We start from the raw sequence: 23892 nt of genomic DNA, 5'->3' as shown, positions 1-23892 counted from the left end.
TTGTATCATTATTATTATTATTATTATTATTATTATTATTATTATTTTGTTATTATTTTCCTGTCTTATTAAACTGTCTTTATCTCAACTCACGGGCTTCACTTTCCATTTCTCTCCCCCGTCCCAGAGAGGGAGGGGGGAGGGTGAGCGAACGGCTGCGTGGTGTTTAGCTGCCGGCCGGGTTAAACCACGACATAGGAAGAACTTCTTTACCGAAAGGGTTGTGAGGCATTGGAACAGGCTGCCCAGGGAAGTGGTGGAGTCACCATCCCTGGAGGTCTTTAAAAGACGTTTAGACGTAGAGCTTACGGATATGGTTTAGTGGGGATTGTTAGCGTTAGGTAGAGGTTGGACTCGATGATCTTGAGGTCTCTTCCAAACTAGAAATTCTGTGATTCTGTGTGATTCTGTGAAAGATTGGGTCCCTATAAACGAGCAGTAGCTTACTTCTCTAAACAATTAAATGAAGTAAGTAAAGGATGGCCCGGATGCCTTCGAGCTGTTGCAGCTGTTGTTATCAATATACAAGAAGCTCAGAAGTTTACAATGGGACAGAAAATGACAGTGTTAGTCTCCCATACAGTCTCAACAGTTTTGGAACAAAAAGGAAACCATTGGCTTTCACCACAAAGATTTTTAAAATATCAAGCAATATTAGTAGAACAAGATGATGTGGAAATTGTGGTCACTAACGTCAAAAATCCAGCTTCTTTCCTTAGCTCTGGATGAACCTATAACCCATGATTGTACAGAAACAATGGAGACTGTGTATTCTAGTCGACTCGATCTTAAGGAAGAACCTTTAGAAGATGCTGATGAATCATTGGTATACTGATGGAAGCAGCTTTGTAAAACAAGGACAACGTAAGGCAGGATACGCTGTTACAACTGCTCAACAGGTAATCGAGTCCAAACCATTACTCCCTGGGACGTCCACCCAGAAAGCACAGGTAATTGCACTTACGTGAGCACTGGAACTGGCAGCAGGAAGGAAAATAAATATTTGGACAGATTCTAAATATGCATTCGGCATGGTACATGCTCATGGAGCGATTTGGAAAGAACATGGATTGCTGACTGCTCAGGGAAAACAGATGAAACATGCTGAAGAAATTTTAAAATTTTTAGAGGCTGTAAAACAATCAGAAAAGGTAGCTATCATGCATTGTCAAGGACACCAAAAGGGAAACGCTGATTTTGAAATTGGAAATCGATTGGCAGATCAGGAGGCTAAACAGGCAGCTGAAATAACTGAGGTGAAGGCATTGTCTTTAATACCAGACGATAAAATCCAAACTATATACATGAACTAAAAAGCCAAATTATACAAAAGAAGACTTAAAATTAATTGAAGATTTGAAAGGTAAAATGAAACCAGATAGATGGGTATATTTAAAAGATAACTGTGTAATAATACCCTCTAATTTGACATGGCCCATAGTTCTTACAGAACACAATAAAACACATTGGGGAGAACAAGTAACTCAACAATGTAGCATCTGTTTACGCAATAACCCCAATACTAAGAATAGAATAAAATTTGGAATAATCGGTAAAGGAAATTATCTGGGACAACAGTGGTAAATTGATTTTTTCAAAACTCCCTAGAAAAGGGGGGTATTGTTATTTACTGGTTCTGACTGACACGTTTTCAGGATGGCCCGAAGCTTTTCCCTGTCAAACAAACAAAGCAAGAGAAGTGGTTAAAGTCTTGTTAAATGAAATAATACCACGCTTTGGGATTCCAGTAGCAATGTCTTCTGAGTGAGGTTCATATTTTTGTGTGCAAGTGGTACAACAGATAAGTAAGATCCTAATGATAGATTGGTAACTACATACTCCTTATAGACCGTAGGCAAGTGGACAGGTAGAAAAAATGAACCATTTAATTAAACAACAAATAGCTGAAATCGGACAAGAAGCTAATTTGTCATGGCCTCAATCCCTCCCTTTAGCATTACTTAGAATCAGAGTTAAACCTAGAGTAAAAGAGAATTGGAGTCCCTTTGAAATTTTATATGGCAGGCCATATCAATTTCTATTTAATGGAGAGGATCTAACGCAGCTGGGATCAGAATATTTATATACTTATATAACTGAACTTGCATAAATTTGTGTTAGGGACCAGGGCTAAAGGGTTGGATCAACCAATCTACCCCTTTAAGCCTGGGGAATATATATATATAAAGACTTTTTCAGGACAACCCCTAGAGGAAAAATTGAATGGACTGTATCAAGTGTTGCTGACAACTTACACTGCTATCAAAATTAGAGAACAAGCCGCTTGGATCCACTATTCCCAAGTGAAGAAGGTTCCAGGAGCTCCTTGGAAAGTAACACTAGGTGATGATGAACTGAAACTAAAGCTTAGTCAAACAAAATGAGGACATTATGGTCGGGAGTATTTGGTAATATGGTTGGCAGAAAATTTGTTCATTGAATTGTTTTGTTTTTATGGCTTATAGTTGTAATTGTGATTCAAGAAGGTGCCTCTGTGATAATAGAGAATGGTGGGTGGCCTTGAGCTAAAGCCGTAACAACAGAGGATAAGAACTTTAATGGAAAGTTAGCAGTTACGGTCATCTGGCGAACAAATGGTAACTATTTATGTAAACCATCAGAATGGCAAAAATTAGGAGAAGAGTGGACACAAGATAATGTATCCTTAGCTCTTAGTTGTATGCAAGCACAGTTATGGTTACAGGCAACGGCTGCCTTGATCATTAGGGAAGGAAGTGAAGGCATTTTTCCAGCTGAAGTCCGAAAGGCAGTCTGGGACAATGCCAATGATTTTGAGATGAAGTTCCAGTCCTTGTGGACCCTCGTAAATTGTACTTATAATCCCATTGCTAACATGGCTACTGCCTTCGTGCTTACTATACATAATGCCACAGTTTATGTTATCCACCTGATCATTGCACTAGGATTAAACCATGAGAAAACAGTGCTCTATCCTTTGGAGCATAGAACATGGGCACGGATGGAGAATGGGAAATGGCAGTCTGTAAATCTAGAATCATGTGTTACCGGGGAACAACAAGGATTTATTTGTGAAAGAAATACAATTGAGGCTCAGGATGTATGTTTTGACACGGAGCAAGGTATCTGTCACTTTGAAATTCATCCAAATACTAGTCAAAAGACTGCGCTTGTATATGTTGGTCAAGGGTGTGTGTGTTTAAGAACTGCTTGTGATTTTGTAGAAGTAGATAAGGAGAACATAACTCTCCATAGAAAACATCATTCTAATTTCTGTATTTGTAACTCTGTTAGAATCATTGGGTGTAATATTCTATATTTGGCACCAGTGGTATCCCATCAGCTGATCAAGTCTAACAACACAACGTATCGTAAGTTATTACCTACCCTCACGCTGGTGAAGCTACTAGTTAAAAAACAAGACACAAGTCACAACTGATGGGATACACTCTTTGGATGGTCACCAACTGCAACTGGGATTTTGAACACATTGAGTCACCCAATTATTGTTTAATTGATATTAGTTGGTATAAGTTTAATATTGTCTTTTGTATTACTTGTTTGGAATTGAAAATTGTTACAACAAATGTCCATGTTAGCCTCCTTGACAAATGTGCATGGCAAGGTATTGAGGGGTACATATCATAAAGACTGGGAAGAAAATTTTCGTATTAAGTAAAAGAATTTACTAGATTTTCCAGAAAAGGGGGGAATGATATTGTATAACCTCACTTTAGGATAGAATAAAACTTGTGGCTAAAAGTTAGCAAGGACAAAGTAAACGACATCTTGTTATCTGTAGACCTTCTGTTATGTTTAAGCATCTTGTTATTTTAAAACTTCCCGGTATCTGTTAACCGTTAGTCAGGCTGAGACTTGAGATAACTTGAGTCAACTGTCTGTTATGTCTTGTTAACTGAGACTTCCTGTTATCTGCCGACCCTCAGTTAAACCGAAAGCCAACTCAGCATTTTTTACAGCTTGGAAAACAACTGATTAAGCAAAGGTGAAAAGTGCGTTAAGAGGAAGACCTACGGCCTTCCTCCCAAAGCCCACTGCCCACGTCCTGAAGACCCCGGCCCACAATTCTTGGAAGGCTTTGCGCAAGCGCAAGGACTGATAAGCTAATTAGCATACGAAGCGAGAGTAGGCGGGGTTACGTAATGAATATGTATAGGCGCTAATAGAATATTCGTTGTCTCGCTGTATAAATATGAGATAGTTTGTCACTTCGAACATGCACGATAGGCGGAAAGATCCCCCGTGCATCCAGCGCTGCAATAAAGAATATACCACTTAAAGAAATTTCGGTTTTGATCTTTAAATCAGCGAAGCATCCCGAGTGGATTTATTGCCTGGCTTGCAGCGGCACAGATGCTGGCAGCACAGCTTTATCAAGATGTTCCGGTGCGGGTGGTGGGGAGGGCAGCCCCCACTGCCCATTAGCACTCTGCTCCGATAGTCCCTCAGTTATTTCCGCTGCTGATTGATTTATTGGCGAGGTCATACCCCGAACTGGGGTGGGTGCAGGAACTGACGATAAAAATCGATTCAGCTGCATTCCTGAGGTCTCAGGTTTCGTACTCGGTGGTCTGTCAGTCCCAGATGGTACTGAGAAAGCTTGCGCTGCCGCCATAGCCAGCTGCCGTTCAGTTTTTATACCACACAGCGCGTTAAGCACTGCATGCTAGGTCGTACATAGATCTTTATCGAACTGTGATGGTTGTATCCCTTAAATGATCTCCTACAAGCCGCCACTCATCTGGGCCAAAAATTAGAAGGATTTATTTTAGAAAACCCTGCTTCTGGGCCCAGTGTACCAAGGATTTGATCTTTTTTGCATTGCAAGATATGCCTCTGTTAGAGAGAATGCTAGAGAGAAGCTGCACAGCCGCTTCCTCCTCCATGGTTACGTCAGACGGGCTGCAGGGTCGTGATCTACACCCCTCTGCTATATGCCAACTCGCCACACGGTGAGGGTCGTCTGCCGTTGTCCACTGACGCCTCTGGTCTCCTGTAGCAACTCGATCCCGGATGTCCCGTGTCTCACCACGATTACGTCACTTTCCTGCATCTCACCGCAATTCCTTTGTTCCCGCATCTCACCGCGATCTCTATCAATCAATCTCCGCATCTTACCACAATTACTTTGTTCCCACGTCTCACCGCAATCATCTGTGTCCGGGTCGGTGCTTGGAGTTTCTCAGCGTCTCTCAGGTCTTTCGGTTTCTGTCAGGTCTCTCTGTGTCTCTCAGGGCTCTCCGTGTCTCTGAAGTCTCTTCATGTCTCTCAGCGTCTCTCAGCCTCTGCGGGTCTGTACTGGGTCTGGCTGGAATGTTAACTTTCCCAGCAGCAGCCCATTCAGTGCCGTACTCTGTACTTGTAGCTGGAACAGCAGTGTTATCACACCAGTGTTGTGTCTACTGCTGAGCAGCAGTGGCACAGCATTGGGCCTTTCTCTAACCCTCCTAGGGGGTGGGCAAAAAGTGAGGAGAGAAACATCACTAGGGCAGCTGACCTAAACCAATCAAAGGGATATTCCATACCATGTGGTGTCACACTCAGCAATAAAAGGTGGAAACAGGAAGAAGAGGGGAGGGGTGGGCTCTTGTTGAGAAAACGTCGGTCCTCCTCTCGAACACCGGCTGCGTGCGTTGAGGCCTTGCTTCAAGGACGTGGTCAAGCATCGCTCATTTGTGGGAAGTAGAGAGTAATTTCTTTCCTCTGCACTTCCATATAGCCTTCATTTATTTTGTTTGTTTGTTTTCCTCCCTTTTTCCCCTTTCCCTTTTATTTCCCCTTAGTTAAATTGTTTAGTTCATGGTAGTCTTTATTTAATTATTATAATTATTTCCCTTTAATTAAATTATTCTTATCTCAACCCGTGAGTTGTTCTTTGCTTTACTTCTCCCCCTCCTTATCTAAAGGAGGGGGAGTGAGAGAGCGGTTGTGGGGTTTAGCTGCCCAGCACGGTAAAACCACCACAGGGTCTCAGCCTGTTCGGGCGCCATATGTTGCAGGAAGAATGGCCAAAAACATGACAGACACTAGTATGGTCAGATCATGCTCCATTTTATTACCAGAATAGCCTGACTTTTATAGCAAACTTAACAGGGGCAGACAGTGTCTCACACAAGATTATTGGTCAAAAGCACTCAGACAAACAACTGCAAGAAAACAACCCCACCTTGTGATTAGCAGTCACGTAGACCTTGTCCTTGAAGCCAGCTGCTGGCAACAATATTTTTCTGAATTCCTCAATTGGGCGATGTGGGAACACTGTCATGGGAACTTCTCATAGTCGTCCTGGTAGCTTGGTTTGCTCAGCTGCAGCAAGCCACGGGATCTTTGCTGTTTCAAAAATCCCTCAACAGAGAGTCACTCAAGGAGGAAGGAAGTGGGTTGCTGTGATTGATTATACATTTTGCTTTCACATTCAACCCATGCAAAGGATTCAAGGGGAAGAGAAGCTGATAGTTAGGATTCAGGACCCGCTGCTGTTTACATTTAAAATGTTCCTTTGAGTTCTTGTTTCAGGTTTTTCATGATGCTGTTATTTTTGTGTAGAAGCATATGGTTTGCTCCAGTCTTTGCTGCGTTACAGAATCACAGAATTTCTAGGTTGGAAGAGACCTCAAGATCATCGAGTCCAACCTCTGACCTAACACTAACAAGCCCTCCACTAAACCATATCACTAAGCTCTACATCTAAACATCTTTTAAAGACCTCCAGGGATGGTGACTCAACCACTTCCCTGGGCAGCCTGTTCCAATGCCTAACAACCCTTTCGGTAAAGAAGTTCTTCCTAACATCCAACCTAAAACTCCCCTGGCGCAACTTTAGCCCATTCCCCCTTGTCCTGTCACCAGGCACGTGGGAGAACACACCAAGGAAAGAAACCAAAAGCACCTTCCCCCCCTCCCCCATCCACCCTCTTTCACCTCTTCCCCCCGAATGGTGCAGGGAAACAGGGAAATGGGGGTTGCAGTCTGTCTATAGCACTTCTTCTCTGCCTCTCCTTCTCGGTCACTCTCGTCCCCTGTGCTGTGGGGTCCCACCCACGGGATACAGTCCTTGATGAACTGATCCGGCGTGGGCTTCCCACAGGCAGCAGCTCTTCCAGAACTGCTCCAGATATGGGTCCGTACCACAGGGTCCATCCCTCAGGAGAAAACTGCTCCAACCTGGCTCCCCATGGGCAGCAGCTCCTGCCAGGTCACCTGCTCCTGCGTGGTCTCCTCTCCACGGGCTACAGGTCTGGCCTGGGATCTGCTCCGGCAGGGGTCTTCCACAAGTGGCAGCCTCCGTCGGTGCAGGGCCACCTGCTCCACCGTGGTCTTCTCCATGGGCTGCAGGGGGACAGCCTGCTACACCATGGTCCTCACCACAGGCCGCAGGGGACTTCTGCTCCAGCGCCTGGAGCACCTCTCCCCCTCCTACTTCACTGACCTTGGCGCCTACAAGGCTGTTTCTCACTCCTCTCACTCTCCCAGCTTCTGTGTGGTGCAGCATTTTTTTATTTTTTATTTTTTCCCTGTCTTAAATGTGCTCTCACAGAGGCTCAAACAACATCACTTATTGGCTCGGCTCTGGTCAGCAGTGGGGCCCTTACCTAACATGGGGCAGCTTCTAGATTCTTCTTACAGAAGCCACCCCTATGGCCCCCTGCTACCAAAACCTTGCCATGTAAACCCACTACAATCTGTGACCATGATAGTTCAGTACTCTGAATCTGACCAGACCTGTAACGGTTAACTGATTACACCCCTTTAACGCAAAACATGCCTGACTCCACATTCTCCTCCAGAGACTCCCTGAGTGCCTCTCAGACTTCAGAAGAGGAAATGCTGTTGTACAGCCAGAGCATCCCAGAAGTTCAGGGCCCCATCTGATCCATTTGCAGTTCTTGTCAAGACAGAAACCAGAAATCATAATTGTAAGTACATCACCCCACTGATGGGGGGTGAGAGGAGATCGCCATCAGCTTGGCAGTGCACAGATCTGCAGTAAAAAGGCAGACCCAATTTAAAACAGCTCATAGCAATCTTTGTGATGCAGTATTAAGCTCTGCCTTTCCCTTGCCCTTCAATATCTTTATAAATTCTACCCTCCCTTCCTGCCTATGCGACATCTTATAGAAATCAGAAGAGAAACAAAGAGCCAAGGACAGCAAGACCTGGACAAAAAGACCTGGTGTCCTGCAGCAAAGGGCTCTGCAATTTCTTCTGGAGATCCCCATAGTGCGGTTAGCATCTCTTACAGCAACATTGTCACTCCTTTTGTGTCCCCAGAGGAAGATGATATTGTCACCAAGCGCCAGAGTGTTGAGGGATTCTTGAAACAGCAAAGATCCCATGGCTTGCTGCAGCTGAGCAAACCAAGCTACCAGGACGACGATGAGAAGTTCCCATGACAGTGTTCCCACATCGCCCAATTGAGGAATTAAAAAATATTGTTGCCAGCAGCTGGCTTCTGTCGTGGTTCCGCTCGAGTGGGCAGCCGAGCTCCACCACAGCCGCTCTCTCACTCCCCCTCCTCAAAGAGGAATGGGGAGAAAATATGTGAAAAGGGCTCAAGGACTGAGATAAGGATGAAAAAATCACGCAATAATTATTGTAACGGGCAAAACAGACTCAGCATAAGAAGATAGTAAGATTTATTGCTCATTACTAACAAGCTAGAGAAGTGAGAAACAAAGGAAAGAAACCAAAAGCACCTTCTCCCCCCATCCACCCTCTTCCACCTCCTCCCCCCGAGCGGCGCAGGGGAACAGGGGAATGGGGGTTATGGTCAGTCTACAGCGCTTCTTCTCTGCCGCTCCTTCTCGGTCACTCTCGTCCCCTGTGCTGTGGGGTCCCACCCACGGGATGCAGTCCTTGATGAACTGATCCGGCGTGGGCTTCCCACAGGCAGCAGCTCTTCCAGAACTGCTCCAGATATGGGTCCGTACCACGGGGTCCATCCCTCAGGAGAAAACTGCTCCAACCTGGCTCCCCTACGGGCAGCAGCTCCTGCCAGGTCACCTGCTCCTGCGTGGGCTCCTCTCCACGGGCTACAGGTCTGGCCTGGGATCTGCTCCGGCAGGGGTCTTCCACAAGCGGCAGCCTCCGTCGGTGCAGGGCCACCTGCTCCACCGTGGTCTCCTCCACGGGCTGCAGCATGGAACCCTGCTCCACCGTGGTACTCCATGGGCTGCAGGGGGACATCCTGCTTCACCATGGTCCTCACCACAGGCCGCAGGGGACTTCTGCTCCGGCGCCTGGAGCACCTCTCCCCCTCCTTCTACACTGACCTTGGCACCTGCAAGGCTGTTTTCTCACTCCCTTGACTCTCCCGGCTGCTGTGTGGCGCAGCGTTTTTTTCCGTCTTAAATATGCTCTCACAGAGGCACAAAACAACATCGCTTATTGGCTCAGCTCTGGAAAACAATGGGGCCCTTCCCAAACATGGGGCAGCTTCTAGATTCTTCTTACAGAAGCCACCCCTATGGCCCCCTGCTACCAAAACCTTGCCATGTAAACCCACTACAGCTTCAAGGACGAGATCTACATGACTGCTAATCACAAGGGGGTTGTTTTCTTGCAGGTGGGGTTGTTTTCTTGCAGTTGTTTGTCTGAGTGCTTTTGACCAATAATCTTGTGTGAGACACTATCTGCCCCTGTTAAATTTGCTATAAAAATCAGGCTATTCCGGTAATAAAGGGAGAGCATGATCTGACCATACTGGTGTCTGTTGTGCTTTTGGCCGTTCTTACTGCAACACCAGAGAATGGAACTTGATGAATAATGAGAAGATGCTCCCCCGCAGAACTGGATTGAGCTGGTCTCAGATGGGGACTGATGGGCATCTGCTCTTGAGTTTTCAGAAGCAGCCAAAGTGTGCTGGATGAAGGCGAGAGTGAGAAGAGGGAATACTGGTGGTTAGAGGAGAAAGGGAAGGGCAAGCACACAAGGTTGGTGTTAAGGAGGAAATACAAATGGCACAGTCTGAGGAGCTGGCACATGTCCTACTCCCTCTGCTGCCACAGATTCAAAGCAAAAGTGGTCTCAGGCTGATGGACACAGGTGGTGGGACACAGCCCTGCCCCAAGGCTGTCCCTCTGGGCTCACACAACAGGTTGCCCTAACCAGGAGCTTAGGTAAGGAGCTGTGGCTTCACCCTGTGCTTCCTTAGAGGTAAGGAGCTCCTCATCACCTTTGCTTCATATTTCCTTTCCCACATCTCCATGAACCAGAAGACATCTTGCAAAGGAGAGGAGAAAATTGCTATTGCTAATTTTCTTCCTCTCCCTTCTTTTTTTAACCAGCAACTGTCAAAAATTTGTTAAAGGAGGTTGATCCTCATATGTACGGGAATAAAAATGTTTTTGCACAGAGTTATATTGTTTAGAAGGAAGGACTGAGATATGCTTGCAGTGATAAGAAAGCTTAACAGACAACCTTGTAAAATGCAGACAACCAGACTCCTTAGAGCAATTAGGTGAAAATCATGGTGTCAAGTCAGATAAGTGAAGAAACATTACCACTTCAAGCAGTAAAAAAGTCAAAAGAAAAATGAAATTTAACAGGCTGGCAAATGAAGGCCATGTATTGTTTGTGAAGCATGGGATAGGTTGTGAACCTGGATAATCCAGTCAATGGGGAAACAGGGGAGGGTCCCAGTCATCGAGAAAGTATATAAACTGTACTATGGGACTAGTAGATGTGCTCCTGCTTGTGGGATGCCCACCATTACAATTGTGAATAAATTGCTACTTCACTGAGATCCTCTACTGAGCCTAAGAGCGGGAAAAAAGCTTACAATTATAAACTAACCTTTTATTTTCACAGGTAACTAATGAGTGTGAGAAAGGACTAGTCTATAGCAAATCAAAGTGCTCCCAAGGAGTTTTTGTTCTAGTAGTAGTGTACATATATCTTATTCTTTGTATTGATAATTATTTGGAAACCTAAGGGTTAAAATAATGACAGGGAAAAAATCAGTTACTAATTTTGTTTTTAATGATTCTAGGCCTCAGAGAAGACTTGGTCAATTGACAACTTGGAAAAGGCATGACCAGATAATAGTAAGATGGGATACCCCATCAAAATATGGGTGACTGTGACAGAGGGTTATATACCACAATCCATCATGTTTGATGCTTGTGAGGTGTTAGCCTGTGCAGATTTAAATACCCAATGGAAATTCACAGAATCACAGAATTGTCTAGGTTGAAAGAGACCTCAAGATCATTGGGTCCAACCTCTGACCTAACACTAACCAGTCCTCCACTAGAGTCCTCACCTCGCAAGAGCTGCTGGGTCCTGACAGCTCCCTCAAGTGGGCTCAGTGCCAGAAAAATTAGCCCTGCCTGTCCCCTGCTCCATTGCAGAATGCGTCTGCCCCAGAGCCAATCGCTTCAGCAAATCATCTACCATGTAATTGATTAGATAGAACAAATAACTGTGACAGACCCAACAGCCAGATTGAGAATAGCTGTATGGAAACAATCCTCTATTGCCTTCAGAGAAAGGGAGAAACTCAAGGAGAAAACAGGAGAGAAAACAGGAGGCCCTCTGAAATGTGGCAGTTCAAACATTTGAGATTCAAACAGGGTATGGGGATGTGAATGCCTGGATAGAATGGGTCAAATATACTGTCCAGAGTCTCAACCGTAGCTATTGCTATGCTTGTGCCTCAGGCAACCAATTGCCCAGATAGTGCCCTTCCCATGGGGGTGGACCAAGGATTCCCAGGGGATGGGATGTATGATTGCATTATACCAAGAAAAGACTGCCTGGGACAATGAGGCCTGTAAGTCCTCATTGTCCCAGGCAGGGACAATGCTGTTCCCTTCCTTGCGTGATAGCAATATCAGGGTTCCCTCTGCATTCTCTACAGCTATAGGTAACCACACAGCTTGCCTCTCACGGCAGGGTGTGAGTGCTACCTGGCATCTGGGAGCATTTTCCTTCAAGACTTGGAATCCCCAGGGCAGATCTCTGGTGGTACGGTGGAGGGAAGATCTTACGGTCCACCCTACCATCTAATTGGGGAGGCACTTGTGCATTTGTTCAATTAGCTATACCCTTCACCCTGGCATTTGAAAGAGAAACATCACAAATACCCAGAAGAAGTAAAAGACACTTTTATACAAGAGTATCATTTGATGATACATACAGATTCTATTGGGGTGCCTAGGGGAGTTCCCAATGAACAGAAAGCCAGGAATCAAATTGCTGCAGGGTTTGAGTCACTGTTCTACTGGGTAACAATCAATAAGAATGTGGATTGGATTAATTATATTTATTATAATCAGAAGAGATTCATAAATTATACAAGGGATGTGATAAGAGGAATCGCTGAACAACTAGATGCCACCAGCAAAATGGCTTGGGAAACCAGAATAGCATTAGAGATGATGCTCGTGGAGAAAGGAAGTGTGTGTGTGACTCTGAGCAACCATTGTTGCACTTTTATACCCAACAATACTGCTGCGGATGGCACAGTAGCTAGAGCATTGCAAAGCTTACCACCCTTGCCAGTGAATTGGCAGAAAACTTAGGAACAGACACTTCCACCACCACTGGATGGCTGGAATCTTAGTTTGGTAAATGGAAAGGGATGGTAGTGTCCATATTCACATCCTTGATCATAGTAGCAGGAGTTTTACAGCCACTGGTTGTTGCACTATGCCCTGTGTAAGAGGACTAGTACAGTGGCTAATTGAAACTGCACTATTGAAACAAATGACTGTGAAGCCATCACCTTAATCAGATAAGGTGATGATATTAGAGGAGATGGAAAGCAAAGAAAGTAAAGAAGAGGAAGATATCTACCAAGTTAGACCTTAAAGTTTTTCAAAAATCAACAATTTATAAAGAAGAAAAGGGGGGAATTGTGGGAATAAAAATGTTGTTTTTGCACAGAGTTACATTGTTTAGATGGAATGATTGAAATATGCTTGCAGTGATAAGTAAACTCAGCAGGTGACCTTGTAAAATGCAGACAACCAGACTCCTTAGAGCAATTAGGTGAAAATCACAGTGTCAAGTCAAGTCAGGTAAGTGAAGAAGCATTACCCCTTAAAGCAGTTAGAACGTCAAAAGAAATTTGAAATTTAACAGGTTGGCAACTGAAGGCTATGTATTGTCTGTGAAGCATGGGATAGGCTGTGAACCTGGATTACCCAGTCAATGGGGAAACAGGGGAGGGTCCCAGTCATCGAGAAAGTATATAAACTGTACTATGGGACTAGTAGATGTGCTCCTGCTTGCAGGACGCCTGCCATTGCAATCAATCGTCATTGCAATTTAGAATTAGTGAATTAAAATTCTAAATTCAGTGTTAGAGATGAGTTTGGGCAGGTCCATTGTGGGAGTGTGGCCATGGGGGTGAGCAAGCCCCATGGTTGGTGATAACATCAGACTCTTAACGATGAGGCCATCAGGAATGTAAAAGAGTTTAGAGGGAACAAAGAAGGGTGATTCAGGAGACTCCATGCAGTCTCAGGGTTTCTTGTTCTCTAGCCATTAAGGCATGGAAATTGCTGGGTGTTTGCTGTTGCCTGGCAAAGTTGTTGACCAATGAATAGTCAGTGGAAAAGTACTGCTGTGGGGTGAATAGTGTAAGAAGGAAGCCTGTCCTCAAGATGGGTATGAATAATGAATTTGTGTCCTCAGTATGAGAGCTGAAGTTAGGCCCTCAGTAAAAGATAATGAAGTTATGTCAGTAAAGAATATCACTAAAGTGAAGTTATATCAGTAAAGAAGTAGCAGTTACAGATCCTAAAAGAACCCTGGTGTCCATGTGATCATTATGCAACAGTCCATCTCTGGCCCCAGAAGGAGATGCAGTTTAATGGGTTTTGGCCATCTCTCGTGGGTGAGTAGATACAGCTCCAGAACAAGTTTACAATGCCCATCTAGAGCCCTCCCCCCCCCCCCCCCCCCCCCAGGTGATCCTTCTGGTGGAACAAGCTAGATTCAACATCTCAAAGCTGTTGGTCTATCAACTCCCCAGTCAGTTCTGCTACTCTCTGGTTTCCATGACCTCAAATTCATCTTCTATACATATCTGGGGCCTATCAATTAATTCTATGTGTCTTATGCTGCTATGGGCTGGGGCTTTTTGGTGCTGTTGTGTTTAAATCCATGATGCTCCCTCAGTGTGAATAGCTTTAGAAAGGATTTGGAGAAGGGCAAAAATAGCAAACAAAACACTAGAACTGCAGCTGTATGAAGAATGACCAAATAGACTAAGACCACAATCTGGAAAAGCAAACTGTGAGAACTGTCTGCAAAACTGTGAGTGGGAAGCAAGGGATGGAGAGGAGTTAGTCATTTGCTGTGCCTTACAATGGAAGAATTAGGAGGCATCAAATGAAAACTGTAGGTGGCAGATTGGAAATAAATTAAGGTAGATTTCTTTAAACAACACATAATTTGCCTGTGGAGCTCCTTACTGCATGATATTGTTGATACAAAACATTTACATGGGTTCAAGAATAAATGTCATGAAAGGCACTTGAGGAAAATTTGTTGTGGTTGTGTGGGAATAGAAATGTTTTTGCAGAGTTACATTGTTTAGAGGAAAGGAATGTGGTATTGAGATATGCTTACAGTGATTAGAAAGCTTAGCAGGCGAACTTGTAAAATGCAGACAACAAGAATCCTTAGGACAATTAGGTGAAAATCACAGTGTCAAGTCAAGTCAGATAAGTGAAGAAACATTACCACTTCAAGCAGTAAAAACGACAAAAGAAATTTGAAATTTAACAGGTTGGCATCTGAAGGCCATGCATTGTTTGTGAAGCATCAGATAGATTGTGAACCTGGATTACCCACTCAGTGGGGAAACAGGGGAGGGTCCTGTCATCAAAAAGAATATAAGCTGTGTTTTGGAACTAGTAGGCGCTCCTCTCCCTTGTGGGGTGCCCGCCATTGCAATCGCGAATAAATTACTACTTCACTGAGATCCTCGCCTGAGCCTAAGTTATTGGCTACGGAGTGTTTCTCACAATTTGGGGGCTCATCTGGGATCCATGAAATGAGGTCTCTACTCAATCTGAATTTAGTAATATTTATAAAAGCAATACTTATAAAAGGCAAGTAAACAGCGCTGGGTGTGCGGGGAGTCTACGCTCCACCAACACGCACACAAGAACGTCATACTGTATAAATATACAGAACATTGCTTTTATATACTAAACCCAAGTACACCTATACATATGTACAATCAGAAAAAGTAACAAACAATCCTTTAAGTTCCATGACTTAACAGTCTCCATTTTCCATTCCTTTTCTTGATTACAAATACCAGAGAATTTTGTGCACCACTTGTGCACAAAATGTGAACCTCTATCAGAAGACCTTGCTACTGGAATCCCAAAACGTGGTATTATTTCATTTAACAAGACTTTAACCACTTCTCTTGCTTTGTTTGTTCGACAGGGAAAGGCTTCGGGCCATCCTGAAAATGTGTCAGTCAGAACCAGTAAATAACGATACCTCCCTTTTCTAGGGAGTTCTGAAAAATCAATTTGCCACTGTTGCCCCGGATAATTTCCTTTACCGATTATTCCAAATTTTATTCTATTCTTGGTATTGGGGTTATTGTGTAAACAGATGCTACATTGCTGAGTTACCTGTTTTTTTGTTGTATATAAATTTCGTCCCACTAATGTCTGAGTCAGGTTCTTATGCAATGTGTCAGCTCCCCAATGTGTTTTATTGTGTTCTGTAAGAACTATGGGCCATGTCAAATTAGAGGGTATTATTACGTGGTTATCATTTAAATATACCCATCCATCTGATTTCATTTTACCTTTCAAATCTTCAATTAATTTTAAGTCTTCTTTTGTATAATTTGGCTTTTGGTTCATGTATATAGTTTGGATTTTACTGTCTGGTATCAAAGACAATGCCCTTCACCTCAGTTATTTGAGCTGCCCGCTTAGCATCCTGATCTGCCAATTGATTTCCAATTTCAAAATCAGTGTTCCCCTTTTAGTGTCCCCAAAAATGCATGACAGCTAACTTTTCTGGTTGTTTTACTGCCTCTAACAACTTTAAAATTTCTTCAGCATGTTTTATCTGTTTTCCCTGAGCGGTCAACAATCCACGTTCTTTCCAAATTGCTCCATGAGCATGTACCACGCCGAATGCATACTTAGAATCTGTCCAAATATTTATTTTCCTTCTTGCTGCTAGTTCCAGTGCTCGCGTAAGTGAATCACACAGAATCACAGAATTTCTAGGTTGGAAGAGACCTCAAGATCATCGAGTCCAACCTCTGACCTAACGCTAACAGTCCCCACTAAACCATATCCCTAAGCTCTACATCTAAACATCTTTTGAAGACTTCCAGGGATGGTGACTCCACCACTTCCCTGGGCAGCCTGTTCCAATGACTAACAACCCTTTCAGTAAAGAAGTTCTTCTTAACATCTAACCTAAAACTCCCCTGGCTCAACTTAAGCCCATTCCCCCTCGTCCTGTCACCAGGCACGTGGGAGAACAGACCAACCCCCACCTCGCTACAGCCTCCCTTGAGGTACCTATAGAGAGCGATAAGGTCGCCCCTGAGCCTCCTCTTCTCCAGGCTGAACAAGCCCAGCTCCCTCAGCCGCTCCTCGTAGGACTTGTTCTCCAGGCCCCTCACCAGCTTCGTCGCCCTTCTCTGCACCCGCTCAAGCACCTCGATGTCCTTCTTGTAGCGAGGGGCCCAAAACCGAACACAGTACTCGAGGTGTGGCCTCACCAGAGCCGAGTACAGGGGGACGATCACCTCCCTAGCCCTGCTGGTCATACTGCTTCTGATACAAGCCAGGATGCCGTTGGCCTTCTTGGCCACCTGAGCACACTGCTGGCTCATATTCAGCCGACTATCCACCATCACTCCCAGGTCCTTCTCTGCCTGGCAGCTCTCCAACCATTCCTCTCCCAGCCTGTAGCTCTGCTTGGGGTTATTGCGCCCCAGGTGCAGGACCCGGCACTTGGCCTTGTTGAACTTCATGCAGTTGACCTCAGCCCATCAGTCCAGACTATCCAGATCCTCCTGCAGAGCTTTCCTACCCTCAAGCAGATCGACATACGCGCATAGCTTGGTGTCATCTGCGAACATACTGAGGGTGCACTCAATCCCCTCATCCAGATCATCGATGAAGATATTAAAGAGGACCGGCCCCAGCACCGAGCCCTGGGGGACGCCACTAGTGACTGGCCTCCAACTGGACTTGGCTCCATTCACCACGACTCTTTGGGCCCGGCTATCCAGCCAGTTTCTAACCCAACGAAGCGTGCGCCAGTCCAAGCCAAGAGCAGCCAGTTTCTTCAGGAGAATGTTGTGGGAAACGGTGTCAAAAGCCTTGCTGAAGTCAAGGTAGACCACATCCACAGCCTTTCCCTCGTCCACCCAGCACGTCACTTTGTCATAGAAGGAGATCAGGTTCGTCAGGCAGGACCTGCCTTTCATAAACCCATGCTGACTGGGCCTGATCGCCTGCTTGCCCTGCAAGTGCTGCGTGATGACTCTCAGGAGGATCTGCTCCATGAGCTTCCCTGGTACTGAGGTCAAACTGACAGGCCTATAGTTTCCCGGGTCTGCCCTCCAGCCCTTCTTGTAGATGGGCATCACATTTGCTAGCCGCCAGTCAACTGGGACCTCCCCCGATAGCCAGGACTGCTGATAAATGATGGACAGTGGCTTGGCCACCTCCTCTGCCAGTTCTCTCAGTACCCTTGGGTGGATCCCATCCGGCCCCATCGACTTGTGCACATCCAAGTGCCGTAGCAGGTCACCAACCAGTTCTTCGTGGATAGTGAGGGCCACATCCTGCTCCCCATCCCCTTCCACCAGCTCAGGGTACTGAGTATCCAGAGAACAACCAGTATTGCCGCTAAAGACTGAGGCAAAGAAGGCATTGAGCACCTCCGCCTTTTCCTCATCTCTTGTAACTAAGTTTCCCCCCGCATCCAGTAAAGGATGGAGATTCTCCTTAGTCCTCCTTTTTGTGTTGATGTATTTATAGAAACGTTTTTTGTTATCTTTAACGGCAGTAGCCAGATTGAGCTCCAGATGAGCTTTGGCCTTCCTAATTTTGTCCCTGCACAGCCTCACTACATCCTTAAAGTCTTCCCTAGTGGCCTGCCCACTTTTCCAAAGATTATAAACCCTCTTTTTTCTCCTAAGATCAAGCCACAATTCTCTGTTGAGCCAGGCTGGTCTTCTTCCCCGCCAGCTCGTCTTTGGGCACATGGGGACAGACCGTTCCTGCGCCATTAAGATTTCCCTCTTGAAGAGCGCCCAGCCTTCCTGGACCCCTCTGCCCTTCAGAACCGCCTCCCAAGGGACTCCACCAACTAGTGTCCTGAGCAGCTCAAAGTCAGCCCTCCGAAAGTCCAATACAGCGGTTTTACTGGTCCCCTTCCTGGCCTCGCCAAGAATAGTGAACTCCACCATTTCGTGGTCACTCTGCCCAAGACAGCTCCCGACAATCACATCCTCCACCAGTCCTTCCCTGTTTGTGAAGAGAAGGTCTAGTGGGGCACCTCCCCTGGTAGGCTCACTAACCAGCTGTGTCAGGAAGCTATCTTCCACGCTCTCCAGAAACCTCCTAGACTGCTTTCTCTGGGCTGTGTTGTGCTTCCAGGATATGTCAGGGAAGTTGAAGTCCCCCACAAGTACAAGCGCTGAAGATTTCACAACTTCTGTCAGCTGCCTGTTGAATTCCTCATCCGTCTCCTCATCCTGGTTCGGCGGTCTATAGCAGACCCCGACCCGGACACTAGCCTTGTTGTCCCTGCCGATCCTAACCCAAAGGGACTCGACCTTGTCATTCCCAGCCTCGAGTTCTACAACATTGAAAGACTCTCTAATATAGAGAGCCACACCACCACCCCTTCCATGCTGCCTGTCCCTTCTGAAGAGCTTATAGCCAGGCATTGCAGCACTCCAGTCATGAGACTGGTCCCACCAGGTCTCCGTGATGGCAACCAAGTCATAGCCTGCCTGCTGCACGATGGCTTCCAGCTCCTCCTGTTTGTTACCCATGCTGCGTGCATTAGTGTAGATGCACTTCAGCTGGGCCATTGCCTTATCCTCCGGCCTTGCCATTGTTCCCCCTGGCACAGCCCCAACAATCCTAGCTTCAGCCCTATCCCCCTTCCTACCTAGTTTAAAGCCCTCTCAATGAGCCCTGCCAGCTCCTGGCCCAGGATCCTTTTTCCCCTAAAAGATAGGGACCCGTCTGTAGCCATCAGGCCAGGTGCTGAGTAAAGTGCCCCATGATCGAAAAACCCAAGATTTCTCCGTTGGCACCAGCCCCGGAGCCACGTGTTTAACAGGTGGGCTTTCCGTGTCCTCTCTGTACCCCTCCCTGCCACCGTACGGATGGACGAAAACACCACCTGCACTCCCGCTCCATCCACTAACCGTCCCAGCCCCCTAAAGTCTCGTTTGATAGCCTTCAGGCTTCTCTCTTCAATGTTGTCACTGCCCGCCTGGACTATCAAAAGAGGATAATAGTCAGAGGGGCGTAACAGGTTGGGAAGCTTCCTGGCAACGTCCCTGACCCTGGCCCCAGGGAGGCAGCAGACTTCCCTACGGGTAGGGTCAGGCCGACAAATAGGGCCCTCTGTTCCCCTAAGAATAGTCTCCAACAACAATAACCCTCCTGTCTTTCTTGATGGAGGCAGTCCTGAGGCGTGGATTCGACCTCCTCGCCCTAGGCATCCTCCTGGGAACACTTGCTACCTCTTCCTCAGCTACTGGTCTGTCGAGCTCTAGGGCCTCAAACCTGTTGCGTAAGGGCACCTGGGAAGGCGGGGCCGGAAGGGGAGGGCATCGCCTGCGATGTCGAGCAGGGACCCGTTTCCATTCCTCCTGAACTCCTAGATTCCCTCCCTCTGCCCGACGGCTACAGGGCAGGAGGTCCACCCCCATTTGAGGAGTCTCACCTCGGTACCTCCCCTTGAGGCCCTGCAGGGAGTTACTCCACAAGTCTATCTCTCGCTCACACTCCCTGATGGCCCTCAACCTCTCCACCTCCTCCTTGAGCTCCGCCACCATGCAGACCAGGTCATCCACCTGCTTGCACCTCACGCATGCAGTTTCTCTGCCTCCCGCCGATGGCAGCAACAGGCTCAGACACTCCCTGCATCCGGTGACCTGAACTGCGGCACTTTTTAACCGGTAGTTGGTCTGGGTGTGTACCGACTTCCTGGAGAGCGCACCATGCCTGGTGGAGACCATTATCACCTAGCTAACGGCTGTCGTTAAGGAGGTGTTCGTGTGGGCAGGGGGAGCGCTCTGCCCTTCCTGCGCGCCCTGCCTGCACGAACTGCCGTGCCACTCCCTTCTGACGTGCCACGCTCTGTTTGCCCGCCCTGTTCGCCGCACTCCTGGTTGCTCGCGCTCCCTAGGGGCAGCTTTTGAACGGCCGGGGAGGGGGCGCTGCTGGCTCCGCTTATGCCTCATCAGCCTCCATCACAAGGGCTGCCGGGTCCTGGCGGCTCCCTCAAGTAGCCCTGCCTGGCCCAATCCCCCGCTCCGCTGCAGAACGCGTCTGCCCCGGAGCCGATCACCTCGGCAAAAAGAGCAATTATCTCTGCTTTCTGGGCGGATGTCCCAGGGGGTAATGGTTTAGACTCGATTACCTGTTGAGCAGTTGTAACAGCATATCCTGCCCTACGTTGTCCTTGTTTTACAAAGCTGCTCCCATCAGTATACCAAGATTCATCAGCATCTTCTAAAGGTTCTTCCTTAAGATCGGGTCGACTAGAATACACAGTCTCCATTGTTTCTATACAATCATGAGTTATAGGTTCATCCAGAGTTCCGCTAAGGAAAGAAGCTGGATTTACGATGTTAGTGACCACAATTTCCACATCATCTTGTTCTACTAATATTGCTTGATATTTTAAAAATCTTTGTGGTGAAAGCCAATGATTTCCTTTTTGTTCCAAAAACTGTTGAGACCATATGGGAGACTAACACTGTCATTTTCTGTCCCATTGTAAACTTCCAAGCTTCTTGTATATTGATAACAACAGCTGCAACAGCTCGAAGGCATCCAGGCCATCCTTTACTTACTTCATCTAATTGTTTAGAGAAGTAAGCTACTGCTCATTTATAGGGACCCAATCGTTGTGCTAGTACTCCCAAAGCTATCCCTTGTCTCTCATGAGAAAACAACCAAAAGGGTTTCGAGAGATCCGGTAATCCCAAAGCCAGAGCTTGCATCAATTCTCGTTTAAGTTGTTTAAAGGCTTTTCGTGCTTCTCCAGTCCAGACTAACTTTGACTGATTACTCTTTATCAATTCATATAGAGGCTTTACCATTAGTGCATAATTATAAATCCAAAGGCGACACCAACCTGTTGTTCCTAAAAAGGTTCATAGCTCCTTTACCGTTTGGGGTTCTGGAGTCTGGCAAATGACTTCCTTACATTCAGTTCCTAGTTCTCATTGTCCTTCCAAAATTTCAAATCCCAAGTAGGTCACGCTTTGTTGAACCAGCTGGGCTTTCTGTTGAGAGACTCGATATCCATTTAAACCCATAAAATTTCAGAATACACTTATCACTTATAAAATGCAGCACACAGGTATCTTTCTATAGCAACGCCACGAACCTACTATTATTACCAATAATATATCCAAAATCACAGTAACAATAATCAGAGTCAAATTCCACATGTGATAAGTCAGAAAACCAAAGTAAGTAACACTGTAACAATATCTTTCTATAGCAACGCCACAAACCTACTATTATTACCAAAAATATAGCCAAAATCACAATAGCAATAATCAGAGTCAAATTCCACATGCAATAAGTCAGAAAACCGAAATAAATAACACTACCAAATGAACGTTATAAGCAAACTTGCCAGGTTCCAAATGGCAATTAAATGCCAACAAAATCAAACATATACTTAAGGTGCTAGCCACAAAAGTATACACCACCCTGCAGAACTTTTATCTTCCGACTTATGGGCAGTTTCAAATGACCGGTCTACCAAACAAACAAACCAAAACCAAAATAAAGAATACTGTCACTTACAGAGATGGGATCCTTGTCTGCCTCCGCAGTGATCCATTGAGTCAAGGAGTCCCTCCGAGAAATCCCGGGGGTACCCTAGGGAGTCGTATTCCCAGCGGGTCCTGCAGTCCGGCAGAGAGGTTGTCCCATCTGGGTCACCAGATTGATTCAAAGATCGAAGCCGAAATTTCTAAGTGACAAAGTATCCTTTATTGTCAGCGCTAGATGCACGGAGGATCCTTCCGCCTAACCTGCATGTTCGAAGTGACAAACTATCTCATATTTATACAGCAAACCAATGAATATTCTATTAACGCCTATACATATTCATTACCTAAATGTTATAAATGAAGTCTCAACTCACTCTGAATTTAGTAACATAAAAGAATATTTATAAAACAAATATTTATAAAAGGTATAAAAGGTATAAAAGGCAAGTAAACAGCGCTGGGTGTGCGAGGAGTCTACGCTCCACCAACAAGCACACACAAACATCAAACATTCTAAATATACAGAACATTGCTTTACATATTAAACCCGAGTATGCCTATACAATCTGGAAAGGTAACAAATAATCCTTTAAGTTCCATAACTTACTAAAATTGAGTACGCCTATACATATTCATGATCAGAAAAGGTAACAAACAATCCTTTAAGTTCCATGACTTAACAGTCTCCATTTTCCATTCCTTTTCCTGATTACAAACAAGTCTCCATTTTCCATTCCTTTTGAACAATATGTCTCGCTTTAAGTTGTCAAGCAACTCAGTCTTCAGGCCTTATGTATCCCATTCTTCCCAGATCGAAGAAAAACATATCCATCTCCTTTTCAAGGCCAATAGGCCTGGGTCAAAAGGCACATCTAGGTCACCAGGGGGCGTAACAGCAAAAGCCTTCGATGGCTGTAGCAGCAGAGGGGCCCATGGCATAGCAGTCAGATCAGTAAAGGAGCCCACAGCTCCCTCACTGTCTGGCAAACCACACGTTTCTGACTGTGGTCCCACAGGGCTCTTTAAGGCCTCAGAGACTGCTCGCCAGGTGCCGAGCAATGCCACTGCAACCTTGTCGTTTTTAGTTGCAGAGTCCCACACCTTGACCTCAGTTTGGTCCCATATTTCAGGCTCATAAACTGTCCAATTGTTAATAAGGAGAATAAGCTGTAAGGTTACCAGGACAGTCTTTGTTCCTAAGGACGTATGATTCCCCATAATGCGCAACTGCTTACCAGTGAGGGGCAGTTGCGTGCGCGGGTCCGCTTCTCTCAGCTCGAGCTTCTCTCCAGCTCCAGTGTGCATATTTCCAGCAACTTTCTGTACGAGCTTCTCTGAGCAGTTTGCTGAGTCTGGACGAACCTATCTTCATGAGGCAATCAAAGTGCCTGTTCCTGTCCTGGTCTCCATTCTACCAGCCTGTTCCTCTTCACTTCTTTTTCCTGCTTCTTTCATAACTTCATCACATCATGTTGCCTTCCTTTTTTATCTTGAGGGCAGGCTACCGTCTTATACACTTCTCTCCACAGCAGTTCTTTTCAAAACAACTTTTCATTGGTCTAACAGCTTCAAATGTAACAGCAACAGCAAACACCCAGAAACTTCCATGCCTTAATGGCTGGAGAACAAGAAACCAGCTGGAGAACAAGAAACCGGAGACTGCATGGAGTATCCTGAATCACCCTACTTTGTTCCCTCTAAACTCTTATATTCCTGATGGCCTCATCGTTAAGAGTCTAATGTTATCTCAACCACGGGGCTTTCCAACCCCCATGGCCACATTCCCAAATCTCCCCCTTCTTTATTAATATCAACCATTTTCTCAACACGAATTACCACTCCATATATAACAGTTCCGAAGCGAGTGTGGAGGTCTTCTAACTGCAGTTCCAATCTCCCGTGAG

The 23892-nt window shown here is 45.8% G+C and overlaps 2 long non-coding RNA genes across 2 annotated transcripts in view; both read left to right on the top strand.

Annotated features, from left to right (window-relative positions):
* The window catches only part of LOC311426404, a 103195-nt gene extending 93869 nt beyond the window's left edge, over positions 1–9326 (top strand). The window contains exon 2 of the long non-coding RNA XR_014686712.1: positions 8443–9326. This is a non-coding gene — a long non-coding RNA (uncharacterized lncRNA). The remainder of the gene's footprint in view (positions 1–8442) is intronic.
* Positions 1–23892, top strand: part of LOC311426422 — a 566016-nt gene that overhangs the window by 382213 nt on the left and 159911 nt on the right. The window lies entirely within an intron of this gene.

This window comes from Aythya ferina (assembly GCF_964211825.1).
Source record: "Aythya ferina genome assembly, chromosome: W".
NCBI classification, from domain to species: domain Eukaryota; kingdom Metazoa; phylum Chordata; class Aves; order Anseriformes; family Anatidae; genus Aythya; species Aythya ferina.
Note: the sequence above shows the minus strand (reverse complement) of the source record. Positions and strands in the feature narration are given on the sequence as shown.